The following is a 27741-nucleotide window of genomic DNA, read 5'->3' as shown; positions in this document are numbered from 1 at the left end:
CACAATGCATTGGATAGCTGGCCAATCACAGCACACCTCGCTTTTTCAGACCGATGAGCTTTGTAAAAATCGACGCGTTTCAAAAAGGCGGGGCATAGAGGAGAAACAAAAAGTAAAGTTTTTTACTTTAAACCGCATAAACACATTTCATTACACCAAATACACAAAATAATGTTCTTTTTAGCAGCATCATATGACCCCTTTAAGACATTTTGTTAAGGAAAAAAGACTGCAAAAGGATTTTACTTAAGTTTACGCATGCATATTTTGATGTAAAAATATCTTTTATTATTATAAATGTTTTGAATATTCTACCTTAGATTTGTGAAATGTTCACCTGTTTGGCAAGTGTTTGTCATGTTCTGACAACTTTCACTCAGGGGAAGAAATCTGCCTTTAATAAATAAAGATTTGACATTTATTGTGATAATTATCAATATTGACTGATACAAAAAAAATGTATCATGATAATTTTGGCCATATCGCCCGACCCTAATTCACTCTCACTGCCATGTTCAGTTCAAACTTCAACATATTTTTTCTCATTATTGACAAGGGAACCCCAGGAGCAGGTTGGACAAAATAAATCAATATTGCCTCCAGTTGGCCAATTCATCTACCTTATATTCCTGTAGAGGCTGACGTTTCAAACCTTCAGTGCAAATTTCACAGGTCACCCATTTCAGCCTGGTCTCATGTTTATACGTAGGTATTAATACGTAACATTTACAAGCACAAAACGTACACTTTTGTACGTTTTTAGTCATGCTAAAACGTACAATTTAGACGTATTTCAACGTTTAAAACGTACAAATTTACAGTTTGTTCTGTACATTCTGTTTTAAGGAGGAAAAAAGCTATTTATGCTTGAACCCCAAAAACAAGAGAATCTCGCAAAAACAAAACGGTTTCTAGAACTTTGTGCTTGGACCCCTGTGCCACGCTGGCAGTCATGTCTGTAAACAGTGATCAGCCGTCAGAGAGAAAAAGCTGAGCCATAAGGAAATAGACTGAGCAGAAATCATCTGGTATACAGGAGCCCATTCCGACCTGGCAGGCACACCTTCACCATGGATTGTAGCAATCTGCTGATAAATGACTCTGCAATTTAACCATATATTCTCCCATAAAATCTTCAAAAGATTGAAGTGGGCAACCCTCCCTTAAACCTAGCCAATGATGATTGTAGCTGCTGTATGAGTCAGTAAGATGCAGAAGTCAGTAATTCCTTCTTAAATCAAACACTTTCACTTTCTCACGCTCATTAAAATACAGAGGGCAAAGGCAGTTCTTAGGTTAATGACAGGCAAAGTAAAATCCATCCAAATTGAAAGGATTAACTTCTATACACTATTAGAAAGATGTAGATTTGACATAGGATTTGGAATAATGCAGATGAAAATATTAAGATCTTAGTTAGGTTTTCCCCTTCAACATTTTGCCTGTTGCCTTTTGGCTTGCTTATTTTGGGACACTTGATATATGACAGCATTATCGGCTTGATTGCACAGACACTAATGGAAGAGAACTGAACTGAGCTGGATGACGACGTCAATGCTTACAGGCAGGTGTGTTGGAGCAGGCTTGAAGCTGAAATCTGCAGAGCAATAGCTCTTCAGGAGCAGGGTTGGAGATCCCTGTCATTCCTTACATTTGAAATATGGATATTTTTCTTATAAAAACGCATGGATTCACTACAGAAGGCCTTTATTCACCCACCAGAGTCATGTGAGGGATGTTTTATAAAGAATGTGTGCGCTTTATTTGACAACTTGTGGACTGTTCAACTGCAACACCCGCTGACTGCAATGATAGAGCTTGGAATAGCCAGGACAATTTTTAATATAACTCTGACTGGATTCGTCTGAAAAAAGAAAGTCATATACACCTAGGATGCTTCAAGGGTGAGTAAAACACAAGCCAATTTTCATTTTTGAGTGAACTAACCCTTTAAAGGCGGGCGTACACGGTGCGATTCTGAAGGTCGGAACATCGTGAGCTCTGGCACGTCACGATTGAGTTTATCCAAAAATCGTACGGAGGCAGTCACACACGACATGAATTTACTACGATTTTACAAACTCTGACGTAAAATCGTTCATAAAAATATGGATTCTGAGGACGAAATAGTTTTCTTTGTGGCAGGCGGCTTGTGACGTCCAAAAAAAAAAAACACAGAAAAAGGACATGGCAAAGAGAATGGCTGAAAAGTAGAGAAAAGCAGGGACTTCTGTTCTTCATAAAGAACTCGAGGGAGTAGGCCATTTCTGAATTTCTGCTCGTTTTGCCGGAAATACAACAGGCATATTCATTCATAAAGCTGAACGGCAAATTTGGCACATTCAGAAAAACAAATAAAAAATAGAACTGTATAATTAAACTAAAATTATTATAGACTATATGGTTTTTGTCATCTTCTGATTGGTCAACTTCAGATGGATCGCCAAATCGTCTCGTTCAACCGCACATACGCCACGAATTTAAACCGACAGCATCCAAATTTTTGTTTGAAAATTATCGGGAGGACGGGAGGTGCTCGTAACGTTCTCGGATCGGGCCGTAATTCTTCTCACACAGTACGAGCCGTGACCATGCGAGCATCTGCGATTTTCTCCCGAGAGAAAAGAATCGCCTGCGAGCTCGTACGACAGAAAAAATCGCACCGTGTACGGCCGCCTTTAGGGAAGGAAGTTGCTCTAGATGAAACACGGCTAGTTTTTAATAGTTTTACCTCTAATCTTATTTTTTATAATCCTTAGAAGTCAAAATAAAACATAAAATTTGCTTAATATCACAGCCACAGACCTAAAGTCTAAGCAGACGTTTGAATGTTTAGATCTTTCCTCTATCATAATTAAACAGGGCTTTCATGCTGTGTGCACTGAAGCTCCTCCGTGTGAGCGCGATCTCGCTTCTGAATTGCGAATAGCAAAAATGCATCATAGATAAATGTCTGAATATTATTGAATATAAAAACAGCTGGCGACTCTGGTGAGATAGGATTTGCAAGATAATGTCTATATAGCAATAACAAATGTATGCGTGTTTTCTTAATCTCTTCAGTACCGCCCGACTGACAGAACCGTTAACGTAACAGTTTATCGATACTCCGGCCTTTCATAATTTTGCCCCGGGACCCATTTAATACCGGGTTTCGGTACCCATCCCTAGTCATCGGTGGTGAAAGCCACTATCCGTGCCAAAGCCCTGTCCTACTGCTATTTTCAGAAATTTCCCTCTTGACATTTTTCCCTCTGGCAAAATTATCACAATGATGTTATGCTGAGAGATGCACTGCATGGTGTAAAGTATATTGTCTTTGTTACTAATGTATCTTTTTGGCTACTATGCAGTTTGAGCATGAATGATATTATGTACTCTCTACTCAACTACATTTTTGAATAAACATATGTACTCTTTATTCTACTATATTTGAAATTAAGACAACCTTTACTCATTACATTTACGTGTCCAAATCGCAGATGTTTAATTTATGTCATTAAGGTTCATCACTTCCCTACCTACATCTGCTTCTTGTGAGCGACGTTTTCATTCCAAAAAGAGCAAGAATGAAGGCCTAGAAATTTGAGAACCAGCTTTTATTGAAACTGAATAAAAATATGGCCACCCTCTGAGACTAAGACTTAATTTTACTTCAATTAATTGTATTTCATTCATCAGTTATGCTGAAGAGAACTTTTAAAGGATTTTGTTTTACTTGTTCCCTTTTTGAGCACTTTGAGCTTAACTGAGACTTAATTTGATTGAAATTGAGGTGTTCACTTTTATTTCTATTTTTGAAATAAACATGATTTCTCACAAATCAACTGTTTTTTTCACTGACATGTCTCATTGTGACTTGTAGCTTGTTTGTTCATTCACAGTCAGATATCTCTACTCAAGTATGGTTTGCAGGTACTCTTTACACCTCGCATTGCAGTTTTTTTTGTATCTCTTTGAAGGGGGAATGACCAGTTTTTGGATGAAAAGGATCCCGCAATGAAAGAACTGTCAGACCCTAAGTGGCTGGCAATTTTGGCATTTGTAGTTGACTACAAAACTACGGTGGCCGAGAAGTGCAGAACAAATCACAATTCTGAAAACAAAAGAACAAATTACAAACGCAAATGCAAGTCTAAAAAACAAAATAACAATTCAGAAAACACAACAACAATTCAGAAAACATTATAACAAGTCAGAAAACACAATGACAAATCTGAAAACAAATTAACAAGTCAGAAAACACAACGACAATTCAGACAAATCGGAAGAGGTAGGTATAGTTTGAGACAGTGCCATTGGTTTGGGATTACTCACCGCTGACTGGACGAGACATCTGTCAATCAACTTTGAATAATAAAAAATAGTTTATGGATAAAAATAGCACTTATCCATCTGCACCACTGGAGCTTATGTTTAACGGCCACTTTTAACTAAATGTAAATATACACTCCGTATTTTTTATTCCAGAGTAAGGGCAATTCATACAATACATTTAAACTGAGCTACTACATTATATTGTCAAACCATACTCAAGTATGGTTTGCAGGTACTCTTTACACCTCGCATTGCAGAGTTTTTTTTGTATCTCTTTGAAGGGGGAATGACCAGTTTTTGGATGAAAAGGATCCCGCAATGAAAGAACTGTCAGACCCTAAGTGGCTGGCAATTTTGGCATTTGTAGTTGACTACAAAACTACGGTGGCCGAGAAGTGCAGAACAAATCACAATTCTGAAAACAAAAGAACAAATTACAAACGCAAATGCAAGTCTAAAAAACAAAATAACAATTCAGAAAACACAACAACAATTCAGAAAACATTATAACAAGTCAGAAAACACAATGACAAATCTGAAAACAAATTAACAAGTCAGAAAACACAACGACAATTCAGACAAATCGGAAGAGGTAGGTATAGTTTGAGACAGTGCCATTGGTTTGGGATTACTCACCGCTGACTGGACGAGACATCTGTCAATCAACTTTGAATAATAAAAAATAGTTTATGGATAAAAATAGCACTTATCCATCTGCACCACTGGAGCTTATGTTTAACGGCCACTTTTAACTAAATGTAAATATACACTCCGTATTTTTTATTCCAGAGTAAGGGAAATTCATACAATACATTTAAACTGAACTACTTTAATACCATCTCAACACCTCACAATTCCATGTGCTGCGAGAGGTAATGGACTGTTTCCCACAGGAAATGTGGGCTTGTGGGAAAGTATGCAAAAGTGATTGAAGCCTTCTCTGCTGTGTTAGACTGTTGAAATTCCGAATAAAGGAAAGATTCCCCATACTTCGAGTACAAGGCATGAGGATGTTGAACCTCTTTGGGTCCACATATCTTTGAGAAAAGTAAAATATTAATATTTGTTACATCATCGTTTAAAATTTGTTGAGTTTATGTTATCCCGCCTCCTTTAAAAAGTTTGAACACCCCAGTTCTTGAGCATCAGTAAATGTTCATAATACTTGCGTAACTGAGTCCCTCAACTGTCCTCAGAGTGAAAAGCTGGATCTCAGCATACAGTCACTGTTGGAAAATTTAAAATATGCAGAAGGTGCTGAAAAGCCAAAGAATGTGCCGGACCTGGAGAAGGCAGTTTAACTTCAGCACTTCCGCTGTCTTATTACATGACATTGTCTTCGTACGGTTCCACAAATGTGAAGAACAAAGTGAATCTGGAACACTTTGCACTCTCACAATGCATGTTATGACTAGACAGACGTGAACGGCACCAAAATGTGCATTCCACATAATGGAAAAATGCACAGAATTTGTATATATGCAGATAACCCTAACTCCTCTAGAGCAACTCCAAATAGTGTCAACAAAGGATCTGGGTCTAGCTTGTGCTAAAGGACAGCCGAGAGTGTCAAATACAGATTGCCACACATACTCCAACTTGGGACCTGAATGTGTGCATTAGCAAACCATCTGCAAATCTCAGGGGGCTAGTTTCAGGGTCAGTTTTAGTTAATTTAACTTTGGACAGTGCTCAGTGCCCTACTTTACACTGAATGAGCAAGTGCCTAATAGGAGGACACAGTGAGTCTTCTGAAAGCGGCTGACCAAGGTCTTTGCCCAAAAATAAAATGTAACACTGCCGCTAGTACTTGTACTGTACTGTGCTTTTGATGTTGACCATTCCAAATATATGTCTAGAGATTTAAAGAAGCATTACATAATTTTGCAGTGTTTCCCCTACCATTGTTTCCCCTACCAAAACCACCCCCCGCCCCCCCTGAAAGAATGACAAAAACAAAACAAAAAAAGACGTGCAAGCTCCATGTATTATCTTTAGCGGTAAAAAATGCCGAAGAGGAATGGAGAAGGTGACAATCCTAAAAAGGTTTTTATTTCTTAAAAGCAACAAAATCCGGAGAAACAACTCAAGCAAAGCCATGCAGCCTCTGTGGAGATGCCACCTGACTATAGCAATCCAAATACAAGCTCCTTGCAACTTTTTGAGGAGGGAGCAAGAACCGGTGCTATTACCAAAAGCAAGCACCAGACTTCAGGGTGGGATCCTGCCTGGGTTGAAGACCCAAAATACAAGTCTTGGCTTTATAAAATAAACATAGGTAAGTTGTGCGATTTACATGTTACTCGTTTTCTTCATTAATACTTTAAGCTCCTGCGTTCAAGTCCTTCTGGGATGTTCGTATTTACGAGGTGGGAAGTTGTGTTTACGACGGCAGTGCGTTCTCTTAATTAATTACACAAAAATACAGCAAGTTTCTTAAACTCTACTTCTAGAAAATGAAGAGCAAAGAATGTGCATTAGGTGTGTTTTGCTTTTTCAGGGTTCCCACAGATCCTTAAAATGTCTTAAGTCTTAAATTAGATTTAAAAAATTTAAGGCCACAAAAAGTCTTAGGCCTAAGTCTTATATTTACTTATGAGAGGTCTTAAATTTTAGATGACACTTTGACTTAGACATATCTAAATCATTTATCGAATTAAAACTATCTACAGGTGCATCTCAATAAATTAGAATGTCGTGGAAAATTTCATTTATTTCAGTAATTCAACTCAAATTGTGAAACTCGTGTATTAAATAAATTCAATGCACACAGACTGACGTAGATTAAGTCTTTGGTTCTTTTAATTGTGATGATTTTGGCTCACATTTAACAAAAACCCACCAATTCACTATCTCAACAAATTAGAATACTTCATAAGACCAATAAAAAAAACATTTTTAGTGAATTGTTGGCCTTCTGGAAAGTATGTTCATTTACTGTACATGTACTCAATACTTGGTAGGGGCTCCTTTTGCTTTAATTACTGCCTCAATTCGGCGTGGCATGGAGGTGATCAGTTTGTGGCACTGCTGAGGTGGTATGGAAGCCCAGGTTTCTTTGACAGTGGCCTTCAGCTCATCTACATTTTTTGGTCTCTTGTTTCTCATTTTCCTCTTGACAATACACCATAGATTCTCTATGGGGTTCAGGTCTGGTGAGTTTGCTGGCCAGTCAAGCACACCAACACATGGTCATTTAACCAACTTTTGGTGCTTTTGGCAGTGTGAGCAGGTGCCAAATCCTGCTGGAAAATGAAATGTGTACATATTGTTTTTATAATCTTTTCTTTGTGGATTTGCTTGTTCACGTGACATTTCGCGGGCCTCGTGGCATTTCCGACAGCGTAAAACGCACCGTCTCCTGCATGCGAAAGGAAGAGAAAGCAGAAGAAAATGGGGAAATGTCAGTTAAGTAACAGTTGTAAGTTCATTATTTATGTGCGTAGGGATGTGTGATAAGCTTAGTCTATGATGATATCGTAATTAGCTTATTGTTTTAACGATGTGCAAGCTGACATTGAGTTTGTCACTTACGCTTTCACTGAGTGATATATGCAGTTATATGCCCTCAAAATTCAAGATACACAGGCATTTTGCCCCGATGAGTTTTTGTCTTATAATTAAATCTTTATATGATGTAGTTATATTACAATATCACACGAGCAAGAGTGTCGTTTTCCCCAAATCAGCACGATTGCAAATGTGATATTTATTTTATACAACAGTTAAATAAACAATATGTTAACATTGTGAGTTACATTATAGACTAAATTTTTTTTTCTTTATTTCGCCAATGAAAATTTCTAAATGAAGGACAGCAGAACAGAGTCAGAACAGAGAAATGTTTTTTTTTATAGTGACTGAATCCGTGTTTGAACGAATCAGTTGAATTAATGATTAAATTACCCATTCAATAAAGACGGTAACTTAAGTTTAAGTTTCTCTTTTATTGTCTCCCTTAGGAGAAATTTGTCTTAGGCAACCGGGAGAGCAGATCAAACATACCAAAAAAAAAAGAAAAAGAAAATTACACCATTCCAAAACATATAATTCCTATACAATCCTAGTAATACACCAACATTACATGTTACCCATCACATTACCCTCACCCACACAACAATTTCAATCACTTATTCAATAATTTGGCAGATAATGGAATTAGAGAAAATTTGTATCTTTTCAGCTTACAGATTGGAACCCTATATCTCCTGCCCGAGGGCATTAGCTCATACTCCTTATGGAGAATATGGCTTGGGTCACCAATAATTTTAAGACTCTGCTTCCTAACAGACCTCTCAAAAATGTCCTGAAGATAAAGTGGAGACAACATACCAATTATTATTATTATCACGTCGTTTGAACAAATCGGTTGAATGAATGACTCACTCATTAAGATAGTGACTTGCTGCCACCTACTGGCAGCTAAGTTTAATATTTAAAGTTCCTTTTTACTAAAAAGTTAAAATTAGAAATATTTTCATATTTAAATATTGAATAAAATTTATGTAGACAAATTGTAAACTCTGTGTAAATATATTAATGCCACTTTTCATGCTGCTTCTGTGTCACCTCTGCATTGCAAAGATGGATTTTGTTGATAATGATTTCATTTGATTGCTAAAAGCCATATACTATGCTAATATTTTATTTTAATTTGAATGTTAGAATTTGACATAAAAGGTAATGCATACATCCAATAACACCCTGCTTTTTAAGTTTTTAATTAATTTATAAAGCCACTTTAAACTTTAGTACTGTTATATTATAATGCTATCATATTTTGTGCAGGCAATTAGCTTACTTCATTGTAAATTGAAAATCCCATCAATATCACTGCTAAATACCTATAAATATTGTGAGATAATCACAAGCCGTCAACTAGTCTCTTCACTCCTGCTTGCTTCAGCACATGGCATAGTAGCAAAATGCTTCCCTTTGCTTATCTTCTATTACCATGCTGAATGCTGTTAGCAAGCAAGCTAATGTTAGCTGTTTCAATTAATTAAGGAATGTTCTGTAGCTTATGTCGGCAACACAAGAAGCCAGCTACAAGGGGTAAAGAGATGCGAGTCTCCCTGGGAGTCCTACAGAAAAGACAAGTTGGACAAACATGCATCCTCTGATCACCATAGAGCTGCCATGCAATGTCGTGTGGAGTTGATGAAAGGTGTCATGTCTATTTTAATTTCAGAACTGTATTTTGAAGTCTGTGTACTGGCTATCAATGCATGTTTGTTTAATTTTTCAAATGTTAAATAAAACCTACAGGCAACACTGTCACTGCCGCATTTGAACCAATGACTGTCCTAGAACATGAGGCTGTGATTGGGGGTTTTAAATGTCTATACTGGCTGGTTAAGCACGAAATTGCCCATCACACGAACTATACAGCTTTGCTTGACCTGCGTGTATTTTGAAAAGCTGAAGGTAAGAATTATGGATTTTAACAACACATGACAAATAATTTGCATGTCTATGCCTCAAGTTAGTAATTTATGGTTAAATTCTGTCATGATAAATGTAATTGTGAATTTGAAAAAATAATAAAATGTGTTAATGCCTTTTACTATTTTCATTGTGGCTATATTACTTTGTAATAACTTAATCCAAATGTTTGCATGCTTTTCAGGTTGGTCAGAGCACCAATTACAGGTTTCACAGGATCTATAGGGCCTTTCGCACCGTGGGAACCTTTTCATAGTACCAGAACTAATTGTGGAACTACCCACATTTTGGCGTTTTCGCACCGCCGGAACTGGGTGCGATTTTAGTACCGGACTGCCTTTTTTGAGAACCAAATTAGCTCCTACTCCGGAGCAGGGTCTATCCAGCACAACTGGTACTAATCGTGATGTAAGTAGACATTGATTGGCCAAACGCATATGAAAACGCCCTCACCCGCCATGATTTAAAACGCCGTGTAAATATACTGTAAACATTGTGTCAACTTATTTAGCAAGTATGGAGAACAGCGATAGATGGACGGACGCTTAAGTGCAGGCACTTGTAGCAAATGTAGCACTGCCAGTTGTCGTTGGAGATTCTTAGTCCTCCTTTCCGTTCTTTCAATCGCTTTACGTATACGTCGACATTCCATGTCCATTATTGTGAAACCCGTGAGACACAACAAAAACACAGCTCCGATCACAGCGTCCTCCATCCTCCTGTTGTTAATATTGTTCTTCTTTGTTTCTGTTGTTGAACGCCGCGCACAAATGACGTCGCTGTCGACCGGCTTACGTTACTTCTTAGTACACACTCTCGGTGCGAATGCAACCCTTTAAATGTTACTGGGAAATAGTTTGCGCAAAATCGTCCCAGTACTTTAGTACCGTACATTTAGTTCTGGAACTAAAGCCGTGCGAAAGGCCCTAATGATGACATGCTGGAAATTCTGGCAGCAGTCATTGAGAAACATATCCTGCAGGAGATCCAGTCTTCCCAAGCAGTGGGACTTGAGCTGGATGAAAGTACTGATGTGTCTGTACTTAAACAGTTTGGCATCCATGTCAGGTATGCAACCATCTAATTAAGCAGCATCTTTTTTAGGAATAAATAATCAAACTAAATAATGAATGCTCATCTCATCTTTGGTTTAGGGACTGACGGTGCAGCTGTAATGACAGGTAAAGTAAAAAATAAGACCTAAAAAGTCTTATTCACCTAACCCTACATTTAGAGTCTGTTCTAATAATAAAATGATTGTTTTTAATAAACTCTTTAAAAAAAACTTTTACAGGACGAAGAAACAGAGTGGCAAAACAACTGACAGACATTTGGCCATGGCTGCTTTGTGCGCACTGTGCTGCCCATAGGCTTTCACTGGCCTGTAAAGATGCAGCAGACAATGTGTCGTACATGAGGACCTTCAAGGAGATGCACTTGTACTTCAGAAACAGTGCAAACCACACTGCTGCCATGAAGTCAGCTGCAAATGCTCTAGGGATCACTGACCTGAAAGTCAAGGTGAGAAATGTTATGAATATTTCAATAATGCGAAATTTCCCATCTTGTCTCATAGCATACATATACTTAAATCAGTATCTCCCCGTCAATTTATCTGCTTTCTCTTCTTCATTGTCTAGGAGGTGAAGGATACTAAGTGGCTTTCACAACACCAAGCCATACTGAATCTGCAGAGAAACATTAGCGCAGTACTGGCAGTATTGGCTGAGGAGGCAGAAGTCAGGAAATGTCCTACAGCTTAAGGGCTGTATTCCTTCCTTGCCACATACCGCTTCATAGCTGCTCTTCACCTGCAGGCAGATGTTCTTCCACACCAGGCTTGTCTCTCCAAGATCTTCCAGAAGGAAGATGTGAACTTCCTGGCCATCAAGGAGCAGGTAAGTTCCATTGACCAAAACTACTGGTTCAACAGTTTGCAATAGCAAATATTTTGAAAGCTAAAGCAAGTGAGAGAACACTTTTGACTGAACATAATTTTAAATGTTTCAGGTTCCTGTCACAATGTCCTTGATCACAGCGATCAAGAATGCTGTTGATCAGCAACCTGCCGGCTCATGCTTGTCAAAGCTGAGCCAGAATTTGGATGACCCAGCCTGCTTGGGTCCTTTCGCCATTTCCACTGAGCAGGAGAAGGACAGGAGGAACCAACCAAAAGGTGGAGACAGGCAGCAATTCTGGAGGAGGTTTCGTTTGGAGGTAAGAATGAGAATGTAATAATTTCAAAAAGGTCTTTGATCACTTTTCCTTTTCATTCATGCAATACATTCATTCATGTTATTATCAGGTAATGGACCCTTATTTAGATGGCCTGATACGTTAGCTTGAGGTGAGGTTCCCTGACCTGGAGGTCTTTGCTGCTTTCAGTGTCTTGGGGCCACAGGCAGCAAGATCAACTGACCACGAAGCAGCTCATGCTCACCTGATGACCCTGGCAGGGAAATTCCTTTCGGTGGATGCCAGCACTGTTGTGGAGGAGTGCATGTCATTCATACAAAATGTCATCTCTGGTGCACTCCAGGTGAGACATTGAGATCTAGGCTGTCAGCAGTGGGTACACAAAATTATAAAAACTGCTAGCACATCTGCTTACCTTGTAACCCTATGCTTGCCATATGATTTCAAGACAAGACACAGCTACAGATCATGATGGAGTTGACCTCTAAATATGAGGAGTTTGGGGTCTCGTACCCAAACATCTGCCAGCTGGCTGCAATTGCACTGACTGTGCCTATCAGCACATGTAAACTGCGAGAGGGACTTACTTAAAACATGCATGCATTTAAAAAAACATGCTCATTTATGTTTAAATGAATTATGTGTTATGTGTCTTGTCTTCATCTGCTACTTGCAGGTGAAGACAGACCTCTGCAACAGGCTGCAGGGAAAGCATCTTGAGGCCTGCATGAGGGTGTCCCATCAGTGGTCCCCCAGTTGGGGACTTCCCAATTTTTTTTTCAAAAAGTCATAGACAGTGAATTGATCAGACAGTGAAGTGTGTAAATAGTTGTGTGATGTGTAAATAAATGTTGTTTATATTTATTTACCAAATTTACGTGCACTCTTGTCATTTTAGCTCACTCTAGAAATGCACCAATACAAACAACCGCCTACTGCGCGCCGCTTCTGTGACAACACCACGTATCCGTAAAACGCCCACTCCGCGACACTAGTAGTTTTGGGGGGTCTACCACCCCCCCTGAAAAGAATCCTAGAGGAAACACTGTTTTGAATTATATTTTATTTGTTCAATAGAAAAAGTGTTTTAAAAGGTGATTATAATGGCATGGAACACTGACAAAAAGGTACGTACGTAAACAATTTTTCTCTTCTAACTTTAACTTCAAATTTAGAAAGCTGCATGGTTGCTTGGAAAGAGTTCTCCCCTATGCAGATTGAGTTTTTATCCAAAAAACTGACCAAAACATTCATGCACAGAAAGCAAACAGAAACGAGGGCAGCCCTGTCGAATGCTGTGAAAACCATTAAATGATTTTGTGAACTGACGGGTTAGTAACAGGTCTAGTATTGACCTGAGGCTCAGTGGTACCTTGTACTAAAGGTAGAATGGATTACAAAAAGAGAAACATTTTAGATTGATCTTAGATTCATCTTTTTCGAGTGCTTCAGTTGGGATTAGAGCAAGTCAAGAAGCCAAAAAATGTGCAAAAATGACTGTGGTCACAAAATGACCTGCTTTGAAATCTGTGCCCAGTGTCAAGGCCCAGTTATTGCATGACAGAATGACTGAGCCTATATCAATATATAAACACATTCAAACATGGCCTGTTTGAGCAAATAAACAATCACTGCACCCACCCCACAAACAAATATTGCCAAATATGTTTGCAAAAATTAAGGAGTTTGTTCCTGCTTTACTTTGACTTTAAACACTAGGTCCTCTGCCTGTGTTTGATCGAAGAATAACAAAGCTGGCATACTTACCTCATAGCCAGTACTAAAGAGACTACAGCCCAAACAACATCAACCAGTATTTACATGAACTTTAATGCTGTATATGTTCCCACCCAGAGCCAATTACCGCCATGTTGAACTGAGGGACCTTGACATTTGTTCACTTGTCTAACTAGCCTGAGTGTGTTTACTTGCACAGCCCTATAAATTTGTGCAAGGCCATATACTCCTAATTTTTGTTATTTAATTTTTATTAATCAATTAACTTCATTAACTAAATCAAATCAACATTTGGTGTGACCACCTTTTGTGTTTAAAACATACGGTGACCGAGAAGTGCAAAACAAATCACAATTTTGAAAACAAAATAACAAATTACAAATGCAAATGCAAGTCTAAAAAACAAAATAACAATTCAGAAAACACAACAACAATTCAGAAAACATTATAACAAGTAAGAAAACACAATGACAAATTCGAAAACAAAATAACAAGTCAGAAAACACAACGACAAATCCGAAAACAAATGAACAAGTCAGAAAACACAACCGTTTAAAACATACGGTGACCGAGAAGTGCAAAACAAATCACAATTCTGAAAACAAAATAACAAATTACAAAGGCAAGTCTAAAAAACAAAATAACAATTCTGAAAACACAACAACAATTCAGAAAACATTATAACAAGTAAGAAAACACAATGACAAATTCGAAAACAAAATAACAAGTCAGAAAACACAACGACAAATCCGAAAACAAATGAACAAGTCAGAAAACACAACGACAAATCAGACAAACCGGAAGAGGTAGGTATAGTTTGAGACAGCGCCATTGGTTTGGGATTACTCACCGCTGACTGGACGAGACATCGGTCAATCAACGTATACAGGAAGAACCAGCCGAAGAACAGCAGAGTTGTGGTAGAAAGTTCAGAGATGGTATTAAAGTAGCTTGGTTTAAATGTATTGTATGAATTGTATGAATATAATGTTTTCTGAATTGTTGTTGTGTTTTCAGAATTGTTATTTTGTTTTTTAGACTTGCCTTTGTAATTTGTTATTTTGTTTTCAGAATTGTGATTTGTTTTGCACTTCTCGGCCACCGTAAAAACAACTTTTGTACTTGGTACACTTGCACATAGTTTTTCAGTTAGCTTTGCAGGTAGGTTTCTTCAAGTGTCTTAAAGACATTGCCACAATCCTTCTGGATTTAGGGGCTGCAATAATCATTTTGATAATCTTCCAATTTTCTTCAATCAATCAGATGAAAAATCCAAAAATTATTAGTTATTAAAAAAAAAAAAAATTCTAATTAAAATATTAAATTTAACACATTATTTTTAAAAAATTGTTACTCCACATCCTAACTGGTGTTGTCCCTAAACAATGTAGAATTTAAAAGCATTGAAAACTAATATAATGCATGCATGTAGGCTATGTGCAATTAAACATTTTGTGCAAAAAGGGGTTACAATTTAAACTGATTGCTAACCATTTGAAATTAGAATAAAAAAAATTCAATTAAAAGAGATAGTATAAAAAAGGTCACATATTAAATGTTAACTGGTACAAGGTGGGAAGAACACACATTAACTTAATATTTATACTCCATTACAATAGTACCTTTACTGTTACTGCTCTCACAAAATACAATTACTTGTGCTAGAAGTAGAATTTCAGACTTTAATGTCTAACCAGACATATTTTAGTCAAAATTATTGCACTCCTATTCTATTGCTCCATGTATTCATATGCACGCTAGCACTCGTTCACTGAAATCTTAAAAAAAAGAAGAAGAATGGAGAATTGCTTGCTATCAGGACGAGAATTTAGGACAGGGGTCGGCAACCTATGGCACCTGTGCCAACAGTGTCACGCAGAGGGATAATCACTGGCACATGAGCAATAGGGAAAACTGCATACCAACGTACATTTTGAAATAATCATTCCTCATAGTCACACAGCCTGTTAAGAGCTATAAATATTATTAAAGTGTGAGAATTAACCTGCGCTATTCTACAGATGCACGTGGCTCTGGCAAATCATTCGCGCCACCGCTGCGCATACTAATGTCTTCAGTAATGTCTTCAGATCAATGCAGTCAGGGGTCTAACAGTGCTTATCAATGTCAAAATGACTGAGACGGCCAATCAAATCAAAGTAGGCGTGGTTTACTGTTCACAGAAGCAGAGCGTGAATTCCAGCGCTAAGCGTCAGTTTAACGTTGAAAGAGAGCAAGGAAAGATGGAAGTTGCAAACCATTTAAAATGAGTCAAATGTTTTACAATAGAAATGTTAAATAATCGACAGCTACTCCATTTTTTTTTTCAAAAAGAGAGAGAGAGATTAATGTTGCATGTGTGAATTACCTGCATCCGTGTCTCTCTCTACAAACAATGAAGCTTGGTTTATTTACTTCAAAAATAGTGATTTTACCCCCTCGTTGCTGAGAAATATAATGTAGCGATTCGGTCAATGTTCGCCAGCTCTTAGAAGTTAAAAATCTGACACTTGAGTGCTGAAATTGTGGATGTGTGGAAGTAATGTCTAAGAAGTTAATAAATATAGATGTAATGAAAATTATTGATGTTTTTTTTTAGTAGATTTTGGATAAGATTAAATATTAAGTAATGTTCCTTAATGGGAATCATGTTTTATTAAATCCATAACTTTTTGTATGTTTAAAACAAATCATTTCTATTAACTTGTATTTTAAAGAATGAGAAATAATTGTTTTATTAAATCTATATCTATTTGATTGGATAAAGCAAATCATTTCTAATACATATTTCTTAAATGAGAAACACTTGATTAATTAAATCTATATCTATTTGAATGGCGAAAACAAATACTTTCTAATATTATTTCTTAAATTATAATTTTTGTTTTGATTAAATCTATTGCTTTTTGTTTAGATCAAAACTAGAATTTATTCAACAAGAAAAAAATATACTTTGTGCCAGGTTTTATAAAATAAAAATAGTTTTCATAGACAAAGAAAATATTGTTTAGGGCAAGTTATTTATTTTTAATTGGCTCATGTCATAAAATATAGATGTGAACCATTACTCTACATTTTTTTAATTGGATGAATTAATTTTTAGTGCAGTCTTGATAAAGTCACGGGGCAGTGTTTGCAAGTTTCTGTGCTCCTGAATGTTTCTGTGTGTGCAGCACGTTCTCCGATCTCTGTGTGCGAGTGATGTGTGTGTCTGTGTCAGTTAAAGCAGAGAACGGTTTATAGAATATAGAACGGTGATTAAACTGAATGGTTTTAATTCACAATTTGCCTTGTCACACACATACATACAGTGGTGTTCAGTAGGGTCACACTGTAAATCTGTTATTCAAAGTCTAATTTAAACATTAAAATAACAAAACTTTTAAAGTTTAAAAAACTATTTATGAAAAAATGCGTCAGAAACTATTTAACTAAGTAATCAAATATAGATTTATATCTGAACATTTTAAAATGCTTATGCACTGTATAAATACAGCATGCATTAAAAAAAAACAATGTGTATGGGGTGGTATTGGCACAGTGGTTAACCAGAAAAATTAAAAATGGCACTTCATGCCCAAAAGATTGCTGACCCCTGCTTTTTAGGATCTTCAAACTATTTTATATTATAATACAAGTAGAGGTCGGTCGCCGTGATTTTGCCAAGTAAGACATGTTCCTGGATCAACATTACTGTCCAAAAATATAGACTTAACCCAATCCCCACCCTTAAACCTAACCCTACCAATAATTTATTCCTAAAATCAGTGTGAAATGATAGCTGATTAACAAGGGTGTAGAAGCGCCTAAACCTGATTGTAAGCCTAAAACAGACATTTCCTGAAAAGTTATCCCTCAATTCTGATTGGTTAATTGGAATGTTGTTCCAGGATCAACAAGGATGTTGATCCAGGAACATGTTGTACTTGGTGAAATCATGGTCACCGTAGAGGTCAAGACTTGATGGGCGAGCGCAGGTGGGTAGACACTTGTGTGTGCGGGATGCGGGAGAATAAAAAGATTTGCGGGACTCCCGCAAAATAAAAAATATCGAAACATAAAATATCTAAAAACAAATATATTGTTCTTCATCTACTGCACAAAAGCAACAAGAACAACTAATATTAAATGAAAGCAATTAACAGGCGCAAACATAGGCAGAGTTTCTTTAACACGTGCTTGCAGCGTTGAGTAATGCTGCCAATCACAGACATATCTGTTGATTTCTGGAACACAATGGCCAATCAGAGGTGTTTAAGTTAGAATCCACTCACCGCTCAAAACGCCGGAGTTCTTATACAGTGCTGAAATTTGCGTTCCCACGAATCTTCTCATTATAACACACGAAGTTTAGACATTGTGAAAGATTCATTGTGTTATAACAGAGCTTTGTGAGATCGCGATGAACTGAGATGTCAGATTTTTAGTGATTATAAAGGGAGCGCTCTTTGCTCGCATTCTGCCAAGCAGCCTATGCTTGCTTTTCTGTTAAAAAATAACTTTAATTACAAATATTTTATCGGGAGCGTTTATGCTGTTGTGGCTAGGTGACACGGAACTAAATGTGAATTTCATGGATGTACTGAAAATAAATCTATATAGGCTACTTTTATGCGGGCTTTCGCGAGCGGGATGAGATAACATATTTCTGCAGGTGCAGGACAGAATCCTGTGGAAGCTGGACTGAAAAATCCATCCTGCGCAGGTCTCTAGTTTAAGCAAAACCCACACTCCTAAGTTTACAAAATAAAGTTGCATAGTAATTTGAGGGTATTAAATCCTTATGGTGGCAGTACAGCTCATTTAACAGCACTATAGTTAAGTTGTATTTAGTAAGGAGCAGTTTGGTTTCTATAAGTCTCTTTCTTTCTCTAATGAATCCAGACAAAGTGGAGACGAACATGTTAAACTTTCCACAGTAAAATTACTTCATCATCATGGTTCCATGGCTTCATCTGACAGTGGGAATGTTGCAATGTCAACATGTGTTTTGTTCACATGATCACTACAGCTTAAGATTGAAAGAAAATACACTATACAGTTCAAAGGTTCAGTGAAAATTCTAGCACATAAAAAAAAAAAAAATAGAAAACGGTTATCTTGAGTTTTTTTTACTGTATTTATTTTTTATCAAATAAATGCAGCCAAAGAGACTTCTTTCAAAAAAATCATGGTGACCTCAAATAGATTTCACACTGGACATCAGGTGGAGAGACAACAAAGTACCAAAAATGTTTACTGTACAAATGTAATCAGAAATATCCTTAAAATTAATCACACAAAGACGGATGACAGAAGCCTGAAATTTCCAACCAAACTGAACTCAACAGCTCTGTATTTAAATCATTGTAACATGTTTACCATAAGATAAGAACAGAGTTTTAAACATGTACTAGTACATTTCATTTCCAATAAAAAATTAAACAAGATAATCTTCCACAGTCAAACTGAAATTATATGCGAGTATAAATGAAAACAAATGATGTGTGTGCAACATTCATTTCACACAATGTTATCTATGTAGTACATCTAAGGATACGTACTCTATGTGTGTGAGGAAAAGGTACTATTAATGTTTGTGTGGTTTACAAGCTTGTTACTATTGGCCACCACTGTACCCAGTCAAATGCAAATGTCTTTTCAAAAATAATTGGTGCAGCCAAACAGAAGAACAAACACTGTGGGTAATGACTTTTTGAGGAACTTAAGGATGCACCAATAAAAGAGAACGCAAAGCAGCAAAGATAAGCAAAGACTCATCATCATCTTGCAGAAAATCCTTCAAGAACGGTTTATAGAATATAGAACGGTGATTAAACTGAATGGTTTTAATTCACAATTTGCCTTGTCACACACATACATACAGTGGTGTTCAGTAGGGTCACACTGTAAATCTGTTATTCAAAGTCTAATTTAAACATTAAAATAACAAAACTTTTAAAGTTTAAAAAACTATTTATGAAAAAATGCGTCAGAAACTATTTAACTAAGTAATCAAATATAGATTTATATCTGAACATTTTAAAATGCTTATGCACTGTATAAATACAGCATGCATTAAAAAAAAACAATGTGTATGGGGTGGTATTGGCACAGTGGTTAACCAGAAAAATTAAAAATGGCACTTCATGCCCAAAAGATTGCTGACCCCTGCTTTTTAGGATCTTCAAACTATTTTATATTATAATACAAGTAGAGGTCGGTCGCCGTGATTTTGCCAAGTAAGACATGTTCCTGGATCAACATTACTGTCCAAAAATATAGACTTAACCCAATCCCCACCCTTAAACCTAACCCTACCAATAATTTATTCCTAAAATCAGTGTGAAATGATAGCTGATTAACAAGGGTGTAGAAGCGCCTAAAGCTGCTTGTAAGCCTAAAACAGACATTTCCTGAAAAGTTATCCCTCAATTCTGATTGGTTAATTGGAATGTTGTTCCAGGATCAACAAGGATGTTGATCCAGGAACATGTTGTACTTGGTGAAATCATGGTCACCGTAGAGGTCAAGACTTGATGGGCGAGCGCAGGTGGGTAGACACTTGTGTGTGCGGGATGCGGGAGAATAAAAAGATTTGCGGGACTCCCGCAAAATAAAAAATATCTAAACATAAAATATCTAAAAACAAATATATTGTTCTTCATCTACTGCACAAAAGCAACAAGAACAACTAATATTAAATGAAAGCAATTAACAGGCGCAAACATAGGCAGAGTTTCTTTAACACGTGCTTGCAGCGTTGAGTAATGCTGCCAATCACAGACATATCTGTTGATTTCTGGAACACAATGGCCAATCAGAGGTGTTTAAGTTAGAATCCACTCACCGCTCAAAACGCCGGAGTTCTTATACAGTGCTGAAATTTGCGTTCCCACGAATCTTCTCATTATAACACACGAAGTTTAGACATTGTGAAAGATTCATTGTGTTATAACAGAGCTTTGTGAGATCGCGATGAACTGAGATGTCAGATTTTTAGTGATTATAAAGGGAGCGCTCTTTGCTCGCATTCTGCCAAGCAGCCTATGCTTGCTTTTCTGTTAAAAAATAACTTTAATTACAAATATTTTATCGGGAGCGTTTATGCTGTTGTGGCTAGGTGACACGGAACTAAATGTGAATTTCATGGATGTACTGAAAATAAATCTATATAGGCTACTTTTATGCGGGCTTTCGCGAGCGGGATGAGATAACATATTTCTGCAGGTGCAGGACAGAATCCTGTGGAAGCTGGACTGAAAAATCCATCCTGCGCAGGTCTCTAGTTTAAGCAAAACCCACACTCCTAAGTTTACAAAATAAAGTTGCATAGTAATTTGAGGGTATTAAATCCTTATGGTGGCAGTACAGCTCATTTAACAGCACTATAGTTAAGTTGTATTTAGTAAGGAGCAGTTTGGTTTCTATAAGTCTCTTTCTTTCTCTAATGAATCCAGACAAAGTGGAGACGAACATGTTAAACTTTCCACAGTAAAATTACTTCATCATCATGGTTCCATGGCTTCATCTGACAGTGGGAATGTTGCAATGTCAACATGTGTTTTGTTCACATGATCACTACAGCTTAAGATTGAAAGAAAATACACTATACAGTTCAAAGGTTCAGTGAAAATTCTAGCACATAAAAAAAAAAAAAATAGAAAACGGTTATCTTGAGTTTTTTTTACTGTATTTATTTTTTATCAAATAAATGCAGCCAAAGAGACTTCTTTCAAAAAAATCATGGTGACCTCAAATAGATTTCACACTGGACATCAGGTGGAGAGACAACAAAGTACCAAAAATGTTTACTGTACAAAAAAATATCGAAACATAAAATATCTAAAAACAAATATATTGTTCTTCATCTACTGCACAAAAGCAACAAGAACAACTAATATTAAATGAAAGCAATTAACAGGCGCAAACATAGGCAGAGTTTCTTTAACACGTGCTTGCAGCGTTGAGTAATGCTGCCAATCACAGACATATCTGTTGATTTCTGGAACACAATGGCCAATCAGAGGTGTTTAAGTTAGAATCCACTCACCGCTCAAAACGCCGGAGTTCTTATACAGTGCTGAAATTTGCGTTCCCACGAATCTTCTCATTATAACACACGAAGTTTAGACATTGTGAAAGATTCATTGTGTTATAACAGAGCTTTGTGAGATCGCGATGAACTGAGATGTCAGATTTTTAGTGATTATAAAGGGAGCGCTCTTTGCTCGCATTCTGCCAAGCAGCCTATGCTTGCTTTTCTGTTAAAAAATAACTTTAATTACAAATATTTTATCGGGAGCGTTTATGCTGTTGTGGCTAGGTGACACGGAACTAAATGTGAATTTCATGGATGTACTGAAAATAAATCTATATAGGCTACTTTTATGCGGGCTTTCGCGAGCGGGATGAGATAACATATTTCTGCAGGTGCAGGACAGAATCCTGTGGAAGCTGGACTGAAAAATCCATCCTGCGCAGGTCTCTAGTTTAAGCAAAACCCACACTCCTAAGTTTACAAAATAAAGTTGCATAGTAATTTGAGGGTATTAAATCCTTATGGTGGCAGTACAGCTCATTTAACAGCACTATAGTTAAGTTGTATTTAGTAAGGAGCAGTTTGGTTTCTATAAGTCTCTTTCTTTCTCTAATGAATCCAGACAAAGTGGAGACGAACATGTTAAACTTTCCACAGTAAAATTACTTCATCATCATGGTTCCATGGCTTCATCTGACAGTGGGAATGTTGCAATGTCAACATGTGTTTTGTTCACATGATCACTACAGCTTAAGATTGAAAGAAAATACACTATACAGTTCAAAGGTTCAGTGAAAATTCTAGCACATAAAAAAAAAAAAAATAGAAAACGGTTATCTTGAGTTTTTTTTACTGTATTTATTTTTTATCAAATAAATGCAGCCAAAGAGACTTCTTTCAAAAAAATCATGGTGACCTCAAATAGATTTCACACTGGACATCAGGTGGAGAGACAACAAAGTACCAAAAATGTTTACTGTACAAATGTAATCAGAAATATCCTTAAAATTAATCACACAAAGACGGATGACAGAAGCCTGAAATTTCCAACCAAACTGAACTCAACAGCTCTGTATTTAAATCATTGTAACATGTTTACCATAAGATAAGAACAGAGTTTTAAACATGTACTAGTACATTTCATTTCCAATAAAAAATTAAACAAGATAATCTTCCACAGTCAAACTGAAATTATATGCGAGTATAAATGAAAACAAATGATGTGTGTGCAACATTCATTTCACACAATGTTATCTATGTAGTACATCTAAGGATACGTACTCTATGTGTGTGAGGAAAAGGTACTATTAATGTTTGTGTGGTTTACAAGCTTGTTACTATTGGCCACCACTGTACCCAGTCAAATGCAAATGTCTTTTCAAAAATAATTGGTGCAGCCAAACAGAAGAACAAACACTGTGGGTAATGACTTTTTGAGGAACTTAAGGATGCACCAATAAAAGAGAACGCAAAGCAGCAAAGATAAGCAAAGACTCATCATCATCTTGCAGAAAATCCTTCAATGTTAACAGAAGAAGAAAATAAGGATGTAAACAAAGCATGCCACAATTATACGTGTTCTCCCCACATATGATTTGGGGTGGAACATTTGGCTTTAAATAGAGAGGAAAACAGGGTGACAACTGTGCAGAGCTCTAGAACAGAATCACGACTGGCCCAGCAGCTCAGACCGCCACACACAATATCATTTAGATGGAAATCTACACACGTGGTTCTGAACCAGTGGACCGTGGCCCTCAGGATATACATATAAAGCGACACTGTTGTCTAGAAAAATCACCAGAGAATTGTAAAGCCTGTATGTTTATCTTATCAAATCAATTTGACCATTTATCATGAAGTAGTAAATACTAAAAAGGAATGTCATGATGTAATAATGAGTTTAGCCCATTTCTCCATTATGTCTTTAATTCACATGGACTTGCATCCATCAGTGTTCGAGAATAAATCTTCAAGGTCATTTGTCTATTCATCAAAAATGTAAATACTTCTTTCCACTGCAGGAACATCATGTTTTAAATCTTTTGCCTTGATGTATGTTAAAGGGATAGTTCACCCAAAAATGAAAGTTTGGTCATCATTTACTCACCCTCATGTCATACCAACCCTGTTTGACTTTCGTTCATCTTGGGAACACAAACGAAGATGTTTCTAATGAAATCGGAGAGATTTCTGTCCCTCCATTGATAGTCTACTGTATACAACTACTTCAAAAAGTTCATAAAGAGTTTGTAAAACTAATCCATATGAATTGAGCGGTTTAGTCCAAATTTTCTGAAGAGACTCAATCGCTTTATATGATTAACAGGCTTTTATTCACATATTTACATTGATCAACAAACAGAAACTGAACTGTATATGCTTGACGCAAACCTCATTGGTTCTTACAGATGCTCAAATGTGCTGCATAACACATGAGAATTAACCTCATTGGTTCTCACCCGTCAAGCAAAGTATATACATTTTATTTTTTTTTTGGAAAATGACTGATCGTTTCGCTATATAAGACCCTTATTCCTCTGCTGGGATCGTGCAGAGCCCTTTGAAGCTGCATTGAAAGTGCATCATTAACCTTCAATCCATTGGGGACCATTGAAGTCCATTATGGAGAAAGATCCTGGAATGTTTTCCTCAAAAAACGTAATTTCTTTGCGACTGAAGACAAAGACGTGAACATCTTGGATAACGTGGGGGTGAGTACATTATCAGGAAATTTTTATAATGGAAGTGAACTACTCCTTTAAGGGTTTGGACCAGCATGACGGTGAGTAAATGATGACAGAATTTTCATTTTTGGGTGAACTATCCCTTTAATTTTGCAATGCAACAGCATTTCTATCTAAAAGCAGATAACGGTACAGAGCAGCACCCAAAACATTTTATTACCTTTGAAGTGCTGTTTCTTTTCCCAATATACATACGCATCAAACTACCATCTTTGGACACTGCATCACTGAGCGTTGTATGTGTCAATGACCTGATACACAACTAATTGCTGTTCTGTTCAACATAACACATACTATACATACAGTATTAAATAAACTTGTTGTCCAAAAATGTAGTGTACTAAATGTACTTCAGTTCTCACTCTCAAAACTAACCATGTATGAACGAAACCTTATTTAGCACTCCAAACCAGACTGGCCACCTTATTCTGCTGCTGTGTGAATGCAGCCAAAGTCATAGAGTTAGAGAGATAATTTGAGACAAATTTCAGAAAATTACGCAGACTTACTCCTTAAATTCTGCTACAATTGCCGTTGGATCCACCACACAACCAACGCCTTTACCAATGGTTATTACAGGCCCATTTTAGAGTCTATGGCAATTACAGCATTTTGGCTAGCCAGCTATTAGTTTATACAAGGAAGAATAATTCAAGCCTTCATAGTGACCGTCACATCGGTGAGCTCTTTCCATGGTGGCCTGACTCAACTGAACAGCCTCTCATTAAGAGCCAATGTCTGCTTCTCCAACTCCCTATTACAGTCGCCATTTGGTCATATAGAAAGACCAAGTGTCAATGGCCAGACAACGACCACGTGACTGGATACCTGTCAGAGAAAACTGTTTATTGATAACCCAAATGTAAACACAAACACAGAAGCTAAAATGTTTGTAAGTATCTTGTTGACACATCTGGAGATTAATGAAAACTTAAACATGTATTCACGTATTCCACATATAGTTAATTGTCCCAGGATACAATAGCAGTACATCAGCTAGCAACAACCTTGGCAAATCCACCAACCCAGTAATGGTTGCTGGACATGTATAGCATCCATTTTGGGAAACAAGACGTGTCAACTCAAACTTTAAGAGTTCTTGACTCTTACCCAACATACCCTCAGTCAATCTTTTGTCCGACAAGTCTTCAGTTATACAGTCTCATGACTTGATGGAGGGGTTGGTTTAAAACAGGAGGCAAATGAAAACAAAGCAAAACAAAACATTAGCTTACATTTTTAATTTCACCTTTTAAACCATGCTGGACAATGTTGACTTTTCCAATATATTCACACAAGTTTCTCCTAATATAGTAGGTCTAAGGAAACAAAAGTAATTGCCCAAAATAAAAATAAATCATTGCCACAGACAATTTAACTCCACTACTTGTCCGACAGATGGAAAAAATACAAAACTACAACAAAGATTATTTCTAGGTGCATTAAAATCAAGAACAAAAAATAAACTACATGTATATGGTTTCAAGGTTATGTATATATATACTGTATATATATATATATATATATATATAATCTCATTATCTTACAACTGTACTCAGCTGGCCTTATTTATGAAAGGGAGCTAAATAAATATCTGTGTAAACCATCTAGTTTCATCTAGCTTGATAGAATTTATACTGTCTTTCTTGTGTTTCATGAATAAGATCCACTCAAGTATTTATGTGAACATGCCAAACAGCTCCTAGGATGAATGAACATGTATGTTTTGAGGACATGTGTATCCTCTTTAACTTGGGTGGGCATGGTCACATGTGTGTGGCAGCCCTGTGTTTAAAGACAGTGAACTGTGGCACAGTGTAAGATGTCACATTGTGTAACCCTGCAGAGAGATGGATGATAATCTGCAGAGCTGCGCTGTTCTTAGTTTAGCAAAAAACAACAAAAAAAACACCACCATGCTGGGTGCTATTAATGCAGAATATTGAAAACCATATGAAGTAAATATACATCCAATTAAAATGGCACATCCTGATGAATGCAAGAGTTCTTCAAAAATGTCTTAATATCTGAAAGTGATGAGTGGGTGGCACTCCTGCTTCTCAGTTCCTATTCTGAGTGTCTGTAATGCCGGGTTAAGCTTCCGGCTGTGATTTTGCAGTTTGTCTTTTGATCCCTGTAATTGCAACAACTCTCTGACTGAAGCACTTCCGTCAATCCCTCCATCCAGAAAATCGCAAATGCCTCTTAGTGGCACACTGGGTTTATTGAAATGTTAAATTGAAATATCTCTCTATCTTTCCCTTTTCCACAACACATCAGCCTTTCATTACTCCTTTTCTCTAGGCATCATCTACTTCCCAGCACTCTAAAAACAGCCAGCTCCTTTTAAATTAATTAATGAACAAATAAACAAGTCTAGAGACAAGTCTAAAAGTGAAAATCGCATTCCTTCCATTAGTATGTATTACAACTGTGAAGCATGATCAGATTTTTTTAAACTAATAGTCAATAATATATAACACCTGAACAGTCATTTTTTATTTGTCCTGTCTTTACTTCTATAACAAATTTTCTTCCCCCATTCATAAAGAGCATTGGTGATGTTGGGCGATGGGGCCTAGTGCCAGGTGCGCCCTTTTACTTTTGATCTAGTTACAGGTACTGTACCAACAAGATACTATCCTACCTTGGCTTCTACTTTAACCATGTTGACAAAAACATGCACAGTTTTTCCACGTACTAGATATAACATAAGACAACTACACATATTCATAAATCATACAGTACAATGATTTGTATTAATATTATGCAGATAAATCATCCTTGTTCTTTACTGACTTTTTGTGCTTTGTGAATGTTGAAATCATGAGCTCATCTTTTTATTTAAGTGCTTGTAACAGATGGTCTATGAGATCATTTAATATGAGACACTTATATATGCGCAATCTACTGGTTTGAGGCCTTTTTTGGTTTTGTTCTATAATTCAGGAGTGATAGCTATAGTTAGAAAATGGGCTTAAACAAACAAATCTTCAACGTAGCAAACATGGTATCACATATGGAAAGTGACAGTAGTGTATTTTACTATATATAGGAGCTCTGTAAATGAGCGTTACGTTTTTTCCAGCACCACCTCTCCACTCAAGAGAGGAGGCCGATTACCTCACTAGACAGCAAAACCCAAACTCCTGAGGGCTCTGGGTAAAGCCCCAGCAGAACTCATTATGGGAACACTGTCTGGTTTGCTTCTGGTTCTTGAATCAGACACAAAGTAAGAGATTAGACTGTCAAAGTTTTGGTATTAATATGTAGGAAATC

The 27741-nt window shown here is 36.8% G+C and overlaps 1 protein-coding gene and 1 long non-coding RNA gene across 2 annotated transcripts in view; both read right to left on the bottom strand.

Annotated features, from left to right (window-relative positions):
* Window positions 1–27741, bottom strand: part of LOC107548252 (5'-nucleotidase domain-containing protein 1-like) — a 73803-nt gene that overhangs the window by 32426 nt on the left and 13636 nt on the right. The gene's annotated exons all lie outside the window — the stretch shown is intronic.
* Window positions 277–14254, bottom strand: LOC107548285 (uncharacterized). Its single transcript, XR_001604461.1, has 4 exons — window positions 14245–14254; window positions 6880–6886; window positions 1699–1705; window positions 277–369 (listed from the first exon to the last, which is right to left on the bottom strand). It is a non-coding gene; the product is annotated as an uncharacterized lncRNA (long non-coding RNA).

Source organism: Sinocyclocheilus grahami, unplaced genomic scaffold (assembly GCF_001515645.1).
Source record: "Sinocyclocheilus grahami isolate Dianchi unplaced genomic scaffold, SAMN03320097.WGS_v1.1 scaffold345.1, whole genome shotgun sequence".
Classification (NCBI taxonomy): Eukaryota; Metazoa; Chordata; class Actinopteri; order Cypriniformes; family Cyprinidae; genus Sinocyclocheilus; species Sinocyclocheilus grahami.
This window is presented reverse-complemented; position numbering and strand designations above follow the sequence as displayed.